The sequence below is a fragment of the Magallana gigas genome, chromosome 5 (genome assembly GCF_963853765.1).
Source record: "Magallana gigas chromosome 5, xbMagGiga1.1, whole genome shotgun sequence".
NCBI classification, from domain to species: Eukaryota; Metazoa; Mollusca; class Bivalvia; order Ostreida; family Ostreidae; genus Magallana; species Magallana gigas.
This window is the reverse complement of record NC_088857.1, coordinates 46,271,603-46,283,778: the sequence shown is the minus strand read 5'-3', so window position 1 is coordinate 46,283,778 and position 12,176 is coordinate 46,271,603. Positions and strand designations below refer to the sequence as shown.

At 32.9% G+C, this 12,176-nt stretch overlaps 1 long non-coding RNA gene across 3 annotated transcripts; it reads right to left on the bottom strand.

Annotated features, from left to right (window-relative positions):
- Window positions 1-1,443, bottom strand: LOC105341858 (uncharacterized). Of its 3 annotated transcripts, none has more exons than XR_902409.4 (3): window positions 1,319-1,443; window positions 406-531; window positions 1-200 (listed from the first exon to the last, which is right to left on the bottom strand). It is a non-coding gene; the product is annotated as an uncharacterized lncRNA (long non-coding RNA). The 3 variants fall into 3 exon arrangements; XR_010714319.1 differs by lacking the exon at window positions 1,319-1,443 and adding an exon at window positions 1,072-1,093; XR_010714320.1 differs by lacking the exon at window positions 1,319-1,443 and adding an exon at window positions 1,051-1,072.
- Between the last annotated feature and the right edge of the window lie 10,733 nt (window positions 1,444-12,176).

Sequence of the window (12,176 nt, the reverse complement as noted above, 5' to 3'; positions counted from 1 at the left end):
TGAACAGAGGAGTTTTATTTTTCCATGGCAAACAAAATGAACAGTATTACAAAAGTTTCAGCATTGGCAATGCACTCCGTCTACAGTAACATCTATTTTCATAGCTCCGTAGCAGTTGTAGCAACAGAAACCGTGACCGATGATATCAGCTGTGTTGCAACCATTACATGCGGTGCCGTGGTGACAGTTTCCCGTGATGGCTGTAATAAAAAAAAAATATTGATTTTTTTACAAACATTCTTGGAAATTTTTAAATCTAAAAGAAATTATTTTCAATTCATTATTTTTCATGATATTGAAAATTCAATAAATTCTTTTTAGATGATCACTCATTAAGATGGTTGCGTTTTTGTACTGATCACTCAGAAATTTAATATACAACATATCGCTAATTTTTTAACTTACGTTTATCCAAGATAAATTTTCTATGTGGAACTGTCAAAACGTTGGCAATCAAACATGAAAACACAATGAGTTTGAGCATCCTAATCATGAGGCAACAAAATGAATTAAGCATCCAGTTGTCGAGACCTGCATAACGGTCAAAGAATGAAAATAGTTTTACAAGCCAAATAAGACACTAAAAATATTATAATTAGTTGAGGGGTTCTCTAATACAGTAATAACTTGCAAAATTAAACAAGCAACATATTAGAAAAACTTTATTAGTTATACATTATATAAATAGTGCCTGTTTGGGAGGGTAACAGTTGAAATTGACACCCCGAGAAAACCAGTCAACCGACGCGAAGCGGAGGTTGACAATGGTTTTCGAGGGGTGTCAATTTCAACTGTTATCCTCCCAAACAGGCACTATTTATTTTGTTATACTAAATGTCTTTTTTAAAATTTTTAAGAAAATGTTACTGCTTTTATATAGGAATAACGTGAATTCTACAGCGAACCGTACGCGCATAATTTTCGCGCATGTAACATTTTTTAATGTTACCCGTTGCCAAGTGCATTGCTAACGCTGAGGGTAATAGTAAATATTATTAACTGCGTCTTAACCAATCAGATTTCAGTATTTAACATGAAAGTATAACAAACATAAATTAACCGTTTGTTTACTTTTGTGATTGGAAGCATTTTCTTATTTCGTAATATTGGCAACTTTAAAATGGTATCCTTAGAACAGTTACTTTGCAGTTTCTGAAGAAAAACATAATTACAATGTGTATAATTTATACATAATGCAGTGCTGCATTACGTGTTAGTATTAACATTGAATTTGTTGAAAAGTTGTTGGGTTTATTTATTTCGAAATAAAAAAAAACAAAACAACAACACATAATTATCCGAAAAACGAATGACTTACCTTGGAGCTCTTGTAATGTGACTAATTGTTGGATCAATGAGGCTTTTATACACAACCTTCAGATAACCCTCACCAACACCAAGTCGTCTGACGTTACATAACAAAGACAATTGCACAATCGCACCGTTTCATCCTAAAGAGTCACACCTTTTATGTCTACTCTTACAATTATGGTTTTTGTTTATCGTATACTAATATATATACTAAAACGGAGTGATCATGAATTCGTGGTTGTTTTACGTCATATATATACTCGATCATAGTTCACTCATATTGAGACCCTCCAATCAAGTGCTTTGTATTTTAAATTTTATTTGCATTCAACGAAATAATGTTACATATAAATCTGGAATATAGAGTTACATAATAGAGTAGCTACGAAACAATAATATTGATTATCTTAATAAATTTTGTAGGGGATTGGTAGATATGAAGGATTTAGTAACTTTTATCAAAACCATTAATCATTAAAAATCCTTGTTACGAACGTTTCAAAATTGCAACACTATTAAAAACCGTTGGAGTTACCGAAAACTGAACGGTTGGCCACTAAAACAAAACTGTCATCACTGTAAACGAAGAACCGTTTTCTTGGATCCTACATGTATCTCATCTGAAGATCTTTCTTGCAATGAGCGGATTGAACAGGTTTATATGCTTGTTTCGGCGGTCTCCCAACTATGAACATGTACATCCGCTTCTACAAGTTATTGTTCCAAAAAACCAATGCTCGCTGTTGAATATTTTATCAACTGATTTCATCTATATGTATCAGATCTTTGATCGTAATTTACGAGATGTAGACAGATATTTTCTTTGTACAGGAAGACATATCCACAATCCATATACAATGTAACTTAAATGTATGAACTATAAAACGCAAATTGAACTGGAAGATTTTACGCATTCATGAAGTGTACAAGTATTTTACATACGAAACGTTATATATTTCGTCTTCATATGTTTTCACTCCTTCAATTAAGCCAATTAAGGTTTTCTATCAATTTAAGTTGTTTTTATCACGTTTTTATAAATGTTAATATCACTGGGATTTATCTTTCTTTTCAAAGGCTAACTGTCGTTTTACAGTAGGGATCCGCTCAATGGTGTTTATGACGGAGTACTTTGCACTCTTTGTTGTCATATTGATCTCGTATAAAGGAAAACCTGATAAACCGAATTTGTAATCGGTTCGAGTATGTAACCACATTTTCGACCAGAAAGTAGATCTAAACACTCCATTTTCATATATTTTCCCGATTTATTTATTTATCTACTAAGGACGATTTGAGCTCAAAAGTTTCAAATTTTAAATTTTTTCAGTGTTTATGTCTAGAATTGTTAACATAGATTTTTCAATGCTTTGACAAAATCTGAAAGTCAAATATCGAGTTACAAGCGAGTTATAGAGGTTAGAATTCTTTGTTTTGTAAACAATGCTCGTGTCCTGTTAATGGTTGCATATTTGTTGCTGTTTGTTGTTGATGGAATTATTTATGAACCCATTGAATCAGTTTATCTTGTTTCCACATGTTATGTTGATAAAGAAATGGCAATTTCTTTACATTACAGTATTTTTTAAAGAAATATACGACTCGAGCTTTCTTTACATAACAACGACTTCTTTCCTCTGTATCTCGCTTGTAACATGACTTCTAACATTCAAATTTTGGTGAATCATTCAAAATGCAAAAGAAAACTATTTTGTACATAAAAATCAAAGATAAAATTTTCATCTGAAATCGTGCCCAGGTCCCTTTAAGCAGATGAACGTACAGTAAGTTTTCTTGGTTAGTTCTTTGGTGTCTTTGAACAACTGGATGGAAAATGGCAGTATAGTGCCTACTCCATATATTGTTTAACAGTGTTTAATACGGTTGCTTCGAAATTTCGTGGTTCCTTTAATCTTAGCTTAATTCAGAATGATACATATGGTACAGTGGTGATGTTCATATTGAGATCAATGTTCGCATAAATTGATTTTTTTTTCTTTATGCTGTTCATATTTATTTTGTTTATAATTACAAATATATTCCTAGCAAATATTCGATTTTATTTACGGCGTTAACTACTTATCTTGATTGCAAACAGATACTATGGGTTTATCGTAATCTCCTGCACTACTGTGGAAAACGTCTACCTTTTATCGGGTATTCTACCTGCAAAGAAAAAGTAAAATCCCAGGCTGGCTTGTAATCCGGGAACAAGTATTCCTACGATGGATCAAAATCCAGTGGGTTTTTTTTTTCAGAATCGTTTCCTTCTATCTTCAAATATCATTATTCAAAACCCCCGTAGATGATCTCAAAACATACATGAATGTTTTATCTTTTTTATGAATTCAAAACGAGCAAGTCTGAATAGTATGCTTTGCAATAGGGATGGGACTCCAAGTATCAAATCCCAACGCAGCACAATGACTCACTTCGTAAACTGAAATTAAATAACCCACAACATTTTGATTTCTATTCGTTTTCTGGGGTTTTAATTCATTTTGTTTTTTAGATTACTTGATTTTATAAAATTATTCATCAATTATTAAATGATAACGAGAAACTTGTAACAGGTCGTATTTAATACTCCATTCATTTACACTCAGCCCGACAACGGAATGATTTGCGAGAGAAAAATCCACGGGAGAACGGGAAAGGCCTACCAGGATGTATGTCACAGCTTGGAATACGTCCTCAGTCTATCATGTTGCTTTTTGATCAAGTGTTAAGGAATGAAATTGGACACACTTTTAATTCTTTGTCACCCCAAAGCAAAACTAATCGGCGAAATATCACACATAATACTATCATATATACATGTTCAGAAAAGAAACAGGATAGAACTTAAGCTATTGTTTGGCGATTTTTTTTATTCATTAGTGAATATAACAACATTATTCATTACACGAGTATGTGATAATTAAACCCATGTAACACATGTAACACATGTAGCTTGGATTTATTTTAGCAGGAACTTTGACGTATTTTTTTTTTTTTTTGCTTTATCTTTAGTCCGTTAAAGTTACACATGTAATTGCTACATTTTCATCGTGTTTATATAAATAAGAGACTTGAAACGTCGTTTTAAAAAATATTATTCTTTGAAAAGGTGTCACTCTTGTATATTACTATAGTTGCCATTTGCGAAACAATTATAAGTAAGTAAATTATTTCTTATAGTGACATGTGCATACTATGTACAACTGTGCCGTATGATACAAATTTTATAACAACTACTTGTACATGAATATTGGGCACCCGGCCCATTGGGCCTATAAGTCACCTTTGTAATATTAACAGTTATAGTTCATCACGCTTCATACAAGGTGTATCAATTATTAACTTATACTTGGGTTATGGTACATATTAAATCACAATGTAACATCAAAGTTTATATCCTGGAATGAATAAATTATCTATAAAGAGATTGTCTCCGAATTCGGAATGCTTTTACAACGTTATTATATGTACAACATATGATTTAAAAAAAAAACCAGAAATCAAATTTTGAACTTATGAGTTTAGCTGAAAAAATCTAGGACAATATTTCAGACTTTTTGTAAACCCGCAAGTTCACTGAAATACACAAAATGCGGTATCTACTAGTACTTGTATGTACCTTTACCATTGGAATCGATTCGTGAAAGATACTTATTCATATATTAGGATGTACATTCACCTGATGGACCAACATTGACCCCAATTGCGTAAAAAAAAACCCAATTACCACACACAACTTCGACTATATGATAGATAAATGTATTACGTCGATAGTGTGCCAATTACAGGTAAATAATTCATACCTGTTGTGTATATTATTGAAGCTTACAGGGAGAATCTGTGTTATTCCAGACGTATCGCATTATTTAGTCGATGTACTGGTAATCAGCTAACGAGTGCGTTTAAAAATGGAGGAAATAGTCGCAATGACAAGAATAATTTTTTTTGAATTCGTGATATTGAACAGAATGGTCAAAATATCATTGTATGCTATAATAACTAATATTGTACTGTATGACAGTGTGTGTCAAAATTGCTCATTCTCTAAATTAATGCAATAAAAGTGATATGAATTCACATTGAGTAAATGAACGAAACAAACGATTGCAACGCAGTAGAACAGAGTGTTTGTGAAAGGTATCGACCTTCATCTTCAAAGACTCGTTAAATGAAATTTTAATGATTGAGTACATGAATTCAAACATTTTTTATTTAAGCGCATTAAACCATTGCACTACATAGTCATGTAATTTTTATTTAAGCGCATCAACCCATTACTTTGCCATAAATTATTAAACATTTTTACTTTAAAATGGGTTGGAATTTTTTTTAAGTCAAAATTTTTTTTAGAAAAAAGAATAATTTATAAACCTAATTATCCTTTGACAGTGTATTACTTATTTATGAAGTAATTATGAGGTTTTTTCAGCGAAAAAGTTTGAAGCATGACAAAGCTGATTTCATTTCTATGTTCGGATGTCACTGACATATTGACACCGGAAAATGTCATCATACCAAGTGGAGGTTTTTTCCCAACGGACACAGTGATAGGGTCTCGTTCTTTTTTCTTGGATTTTTTGGTCATTGACACCATGCTTTTAAAATTCTCTTTTCTTGGACAGTGAAACACAAATTTCTTTTTGACACAATGACTTTTACTTTATTAGTTTCTTGTTTCTTTGATACATTGATACTAAGATGTTGAATTTTTTCTGTGATACACTGACACTAAGATGTTTAATTCTTTGTTTCTTTGATACACTGACACTAGAATCTTTGATTCTTTGTTTCTTTGATTTACTAATACTAAGATGTTTAATTCTTTGTTTCTTTGATATACTGACACTAAGATGTTTAATTCTTTGTTTCTTTGATACACTGACACTAGAATCTTTGATTCTTTGTTTCAATAATACACTAATATTAAGATGTTTAATTCTTTGTTTCTTTGATATACTGACACTAGAATGTTTGATTCTTTGTTTCAATAATACACTAATATTAAGATGTTTAATTCTTTGTTTCTTTGATATACTGACACTAGAATGTTTGATTCTTTGTTTCTTTAATTACTAATACTAAGGTGTTTAATTCTTTGTTTCTTTGATACCCTGACACTAGAATGTTTGATTCTTTGTTTCAATAATACACTAATATTAAGATGTTTAATTCTTTGTTTCTTTGATATACTGACACTAGAATGTTTGATTCTTTGTTTCTTTAATTACTAATACTAAGGTGTTTAATTCTTTGTTTCTTTGATACCCTGACACTAGAATGTTTGATTCTTTGTTTCAATAATACACTAATACTAAGATGTTTAATTCTTTGTTTCTTTGATACACTGACACAAGGATGTTTAAATCTTTGTTTCCTTAATTACTAATACTAAGGTGTTTAATTCTTTGTTTCTTTAATTACTAATACTAAGATGTTTAATTCTTTGTTTCTTTGATACACTGACACTAGAATGTTTGATTCTTTGTTTCTTTGATTTACTAACACTAAAATGTTAGATTCTTTGTTTCAATAATACACTAATACTAAGATGTTTGATTCTTTATTCAATGATACACTAATACTAAGATGTTTGATTCTTTGTTTCAATGATACACTTACACCAATATGTTTAATTCTTTGTTTCTTTGATATGCCGACACTAAGATGTTTTATTCTTTGTTTCTTTGATATACTGACACTAAGATGTTTTGTTCTTTGTTTTATTTAAAAAAATGTTTAATCTTTTGTTTTTGATATTGATATTAGGACGCAATTTTTTTTTATTTGTTCGTTTGTTTCATTGATAGAATGACATTTTATCAAATGTTCAATTTTTTGTTTTACTGAGTTGCTGACATCAATTCAATTCAATTCAATTCTTTATTCACTCAAGACCAGTTCACTGGTATTTGAGGTTCAAAATCAGTATATACAAATGTACACGAACACAGTCAAGGATCACATATACAGTAGGAGTAATAATGACGAGAAAAGGTTAAAATTACAATACAATAGGTTGTTAAAGTTGGTTTCTGGAAGAACAGACTTTGAAAATTTTCTTAATAAATATTGACAAGTTTTTTAGTTTTTCTACATTAAAAGTATTCATGAGCTCGTTAAATTTTATAGTGTTTGGGTTTTCATAATATGTCTTGGGCAAAAACATTTTTCTATTGTTTACAAAATGTGTACATTCTAAAATATAATGAAATTCATCCCCAATACTATTAGAGTCACACATTGTACATTTTCTTAAATTTCTTTCAATATTATGCCATCTACCTGTTTCTGTGGGGAATCGATGATTACATGTTCGTAATTTTGTAAACGTGATCCGTAGATCTGTAGGTAAAATCAAAAAGTACTTTTCTAAATTGAGATTTGTTTTAAAAATTCTATAATTGATACATTTTGGTGAGTTATCCATTATAATTCTCCAATCTTGTACAAATTGATTTTGTAATATTTCTTTAACTATTGACTTAAGCCAGTCATAACTACAGTATATACTGTTTGGTTTTCCCATATATAAGACAACCCGCACGAGTTGAGTATATCATGTATACATTTTATCCATGGATGTATAAAAGATCCATTTTTGTAACATCTATAAAAATAACAATAGATTACATTAGTGAGTTTACAATCGTTGGCTGTCAAAACTTTTGCCCAGTACATTATCATTTTGATTTTAACAAAGAGTGACAACGGATACTAGTACCTTCCAATTTCTCCATACACCATACAATTTGGAGTACTAGATTTAAGATTAAGAATAAATTTCAAAAATTTTAAATGTACCTTTTCAATAATATCCAAGTTTTCGTAACCCCACACTTCGCACGAGTAAAGTAAAATAGGGTTAATGACCTTGTCAAATAGGTCTAATTGACAATTAATTGCTAGGCTAAAATAACGTATTTTTCGTATAACATCTTATAATGCCTATAAGGGTAATGAGGTTTCCATAGTTGTCTTAGTATATTCGTTGATAACATGGTCACCGCCAGGTGCTTTATTGTTTTTTTAATTTTTTTTACAGCATTCCTAATTTCTTCACAAGTTATAGACTGATTAAGAAGTGTATCGTTATCTAAGTTTATGTTTATATCTATCTCTTGGTCTTCAATTGTGCCATCAAAACAGATAATATTTTAAATTGTTTATTCATTGACACAACAACGCTTAAAACTAATTGTTTCGTTTTATTCTTATTGTCTTTTACTAATTAACAATTTTTAGTTGTCAATGTCATGGATTCATTGACAATTAAAAATTGTTAATTAGTAAAAGACATTATTGTTGTCTTCATTAAGCTTCATTCTTGTTTCACTACAAAGTAACTCTGATATGGTTCTTTTTTCTTTCCTTTTTTTTTTAGTTCTTTTGTAGGATTCATTGATCCCGTGGAAACTATCTTCATTTAGCAGATATTTACATGTATGTCTTAAATACTTATAATTGACTAAGTAAACTGTTGAAAAGTCAAATAAATATGTATTTTTATAATCAAATCATTCGTCGTGATCTTTCTAAAAAGGGAATGCTTAATAGTTCATGTACATAATATATAAGTGCAAAATAGTTATTGCACTTTCAGAGATTACCAACGAAATAAAAAGGCTGATAAACTAGCACGCTGATGAACTCAGACAGGTATATAACGTTTTATATCGTCTCTGTCTGGGATAATGGACACATTTGTTTTCATGTGCATGTATTCCTACGACTAATCCAGTTACAATACCTCTGCCCCATCCAAGCTGTTGTCAATATTTTATGTTGCATTCTCTGCACAATCTGAGGCCAATAGCTCCAAGAAACTGATCGGGGAAATCATGAATATTTGATAAAAACCAATTTAATCACGTTTATAGTTTATTGACATGACGGAACTTGTGCATCAACCACTCAAAAGCGCCGATATGATTTTGCCTGGTGACATTATTTGTGAGGTGCTCACCAGAGTAAGACCCTCTAGAGTTACTGTTAATATGTATCGTTAATATCCAAAACAATATAGTTATTAATTATGAATAACGTAGAAGGGATATCCTATACCCAGTGTTAATGATATTCTTTTCATATTTCTCTTCAGCTTAGTGTTTCAATTTGATTTACTACATTAAAATACAATGTAAGTAAAATGACATTACGATCAGTTTATTTAATCTGTCACATTGAGAATATAATCAATAAAGATTGAACATGAAGAATTTTGAAATGCAAGACACTGAGATCATTTGACCGAATCATCACTGCAAAATGGAAAATACGATGCCGACAAAATCAGTGGAGTACATAATTTACCAATAATACTCTAGACAGAATTTAAGCTATATTAAATGAAATGATGTACAGGTATTTGGTATTTATAAACTCATGTACTGTCCAACGCACTGGTTTACTATTGCAAGAAGGTGAAAATCATTTTTAATACTTTAACGTTTCTTGCTTGGTGACCTTATGGGTGTATGACGTGGGCTGAGAAATCGTGCACGTCACTAAATGTCTGTCCACACATGTTGCACTGCCATGGGTTGTTCACGTTGTGGAGACCTTTGTGCAAATAAAATGTCGTTCGGTTTAGAAAAATGATGTCACAGAACCGACAAAAATAAACCGGTTTATTAAGGTGCTTGAAAAGCTCGTGTGGGTTGCTGAATTCTTCCATCACAGCAGACGACGGTCTCTTGTCGTTTTCAGGATGAACTTCTGCGAGCGATCGTTTCTCTACAAGCTCCTCTGGTTTCGCGGCTTCTTTGGGCTTGGACAGGTCGGTAGGAGATTCTTTCGTGGATTTCTCTTTCGAGACACATTCTATGGATGCGTTGTCTAGAACATATTCATAACTCTTTCCTATTCCTTCCGCGGAAGCCGGTCGACCAGGGACTTCTGGGATTGTTTGCCTCATGTCCGGGACGCTTGCGCACCTTTGAATTTGACGAGGACTTGCAGGATAATCGGTTATTTTCACCGATGCTTCTTCGTGTTCATTTGCTATCATTTTCTGTTTTGTGTCTGCGAAATGTTCATTTCTTTCGTTTCTTTTTTGAAAGGCGCTTGATGGCAAGGTTTCTCTTTTTCTCACCAGATCTAACGGCGAATCTGGGAGCTCATTGTAAGAAGCGAATTTCCTCGATGCCTCCCAAATGTTAAACTGCGGTGATGCTTTTATCATGGGTGAGCCTTCTCTTTTTTCTTTTTCATTTACTTCAGATAAAGTATGATTCAATATATGCATTGCCAAGGAGTCGTGGTCGACAAAATCTATTTTACAAAACTCACACCAAAGTTTCTTCTGGGCTGCTTTTGTTGATTTCTTTTCCTCCGTAGTTGAGCCTTGCATCAGTCGCACAAAAGAAGCAGGCATGCGCATGGACAAAGGGCTGATTTTATCGTCAGTGTGCCTGTTTTGAGTCGAAAATGCGGACAGTCCATTGGTATGATGGGACATAACGTGCATAGCAAGGGCATCTTTATCTGCGCAAACTTCGTGACATATCATGCATTTTCTTGAGTCTTTCAATAACAAAGCCATATTCTGATTGCAGAGTCTTTCAACGGATTGTTCAAGAAAAGATTGAAGATATTCGTCTTTTTCGGTAGAATTTGTTACATCAATGTAAGAAGCTTTGTTAAGATCAGCCGTCAAAACGTCGGGCTTAGGACTTGGGAGGTCTCCCTTAACTTGTTTTTCTACTCTGGCCCTCTCTCCAAGTTTTCTCCATTGTTCTTTTTCTCCAATGGATACTTCACTTTGCTGTTTGCAAGCGTCGTTTTTCACGCGCATCATAACGTGCATGGCATAGGAATCCCTATTAGAAAAAATCCGGTCACAGCAATCACATTTAAAGGCGGTTTGAAAAATATCGCTGACTGAGGCGGAATTAAGAGAGCCTGCAAAAAATCGTTGTAAATTGTTATTAGCGATTGATTCATTAATGCTCTTTTGGATTGCACTTAATCCAACACTTTCGGCATGGCAATTTGTATGGCTGAAGAAATCTTTTAGTGTACGAAACCTTGCAAAACATATCTGGCAGGTGTGACGCGCGAACCGGGTAGAATTCCGTCGACCAGTGTTACTCTTACTTTTATGAACTAAAGTTATGTGACATATTCTATCTTCCTCGCTTGAAAATTTCTCTTCGCATAGAGAACACTCAAAGGATTTTTCACCGACGGAACTGCTACTTCTCGGCGATACATCACTGAGGCTACCTGGCGAGTATATCTCCGACCCGGAAGGTATGAATCGCCCCCGTTTCACAACGAAGTGTTCCGAATCCGCAGACTTCCTCTTTAGTCCTTCATAAGAAGAGCTGTCCTCGCTAGAATACAGCCCGTTTCTGTACGCTGATTTTGCGTTGGCCAGGAGTGAAGGACTCACTTCTGTGCTGTCCATGGGCTCTTGTTTAATTTTTCTCAGCATCTCAAAAAAAACGTCTCCCCCTAATAAATATTTGTCCCTCCCCGTTGTGTCTCCACGATGCAAAGAGCCGGGCACATAAAGTTCGTCTGGCACTATGGTAGGTTATCCGTACACTGTATATGGATTACATTAGAGCGCAAACTCCGCGTTCATTAATTATTTACAGGGGCTCCTTTTCTATTGTGAATAATTAGTATGGTTGAATTCTTAATAAGCGCCGCCCGTTGAAGGTTATTTCAAATCGCCTATTGGTCCCTGAATTATTAATGAGTCGATCTTAGTTCTACCTTTGATTGTCTTGTGCTGGTGCCAAACAGAACCTCCATGCAATATACTGTATGCCGGAATATTCTCCAGATCTATTATTCATAACTTTTCTCTATATCAAATTAGAAACCTTTTAATTATTTATTATAGGCAATATTCGCGA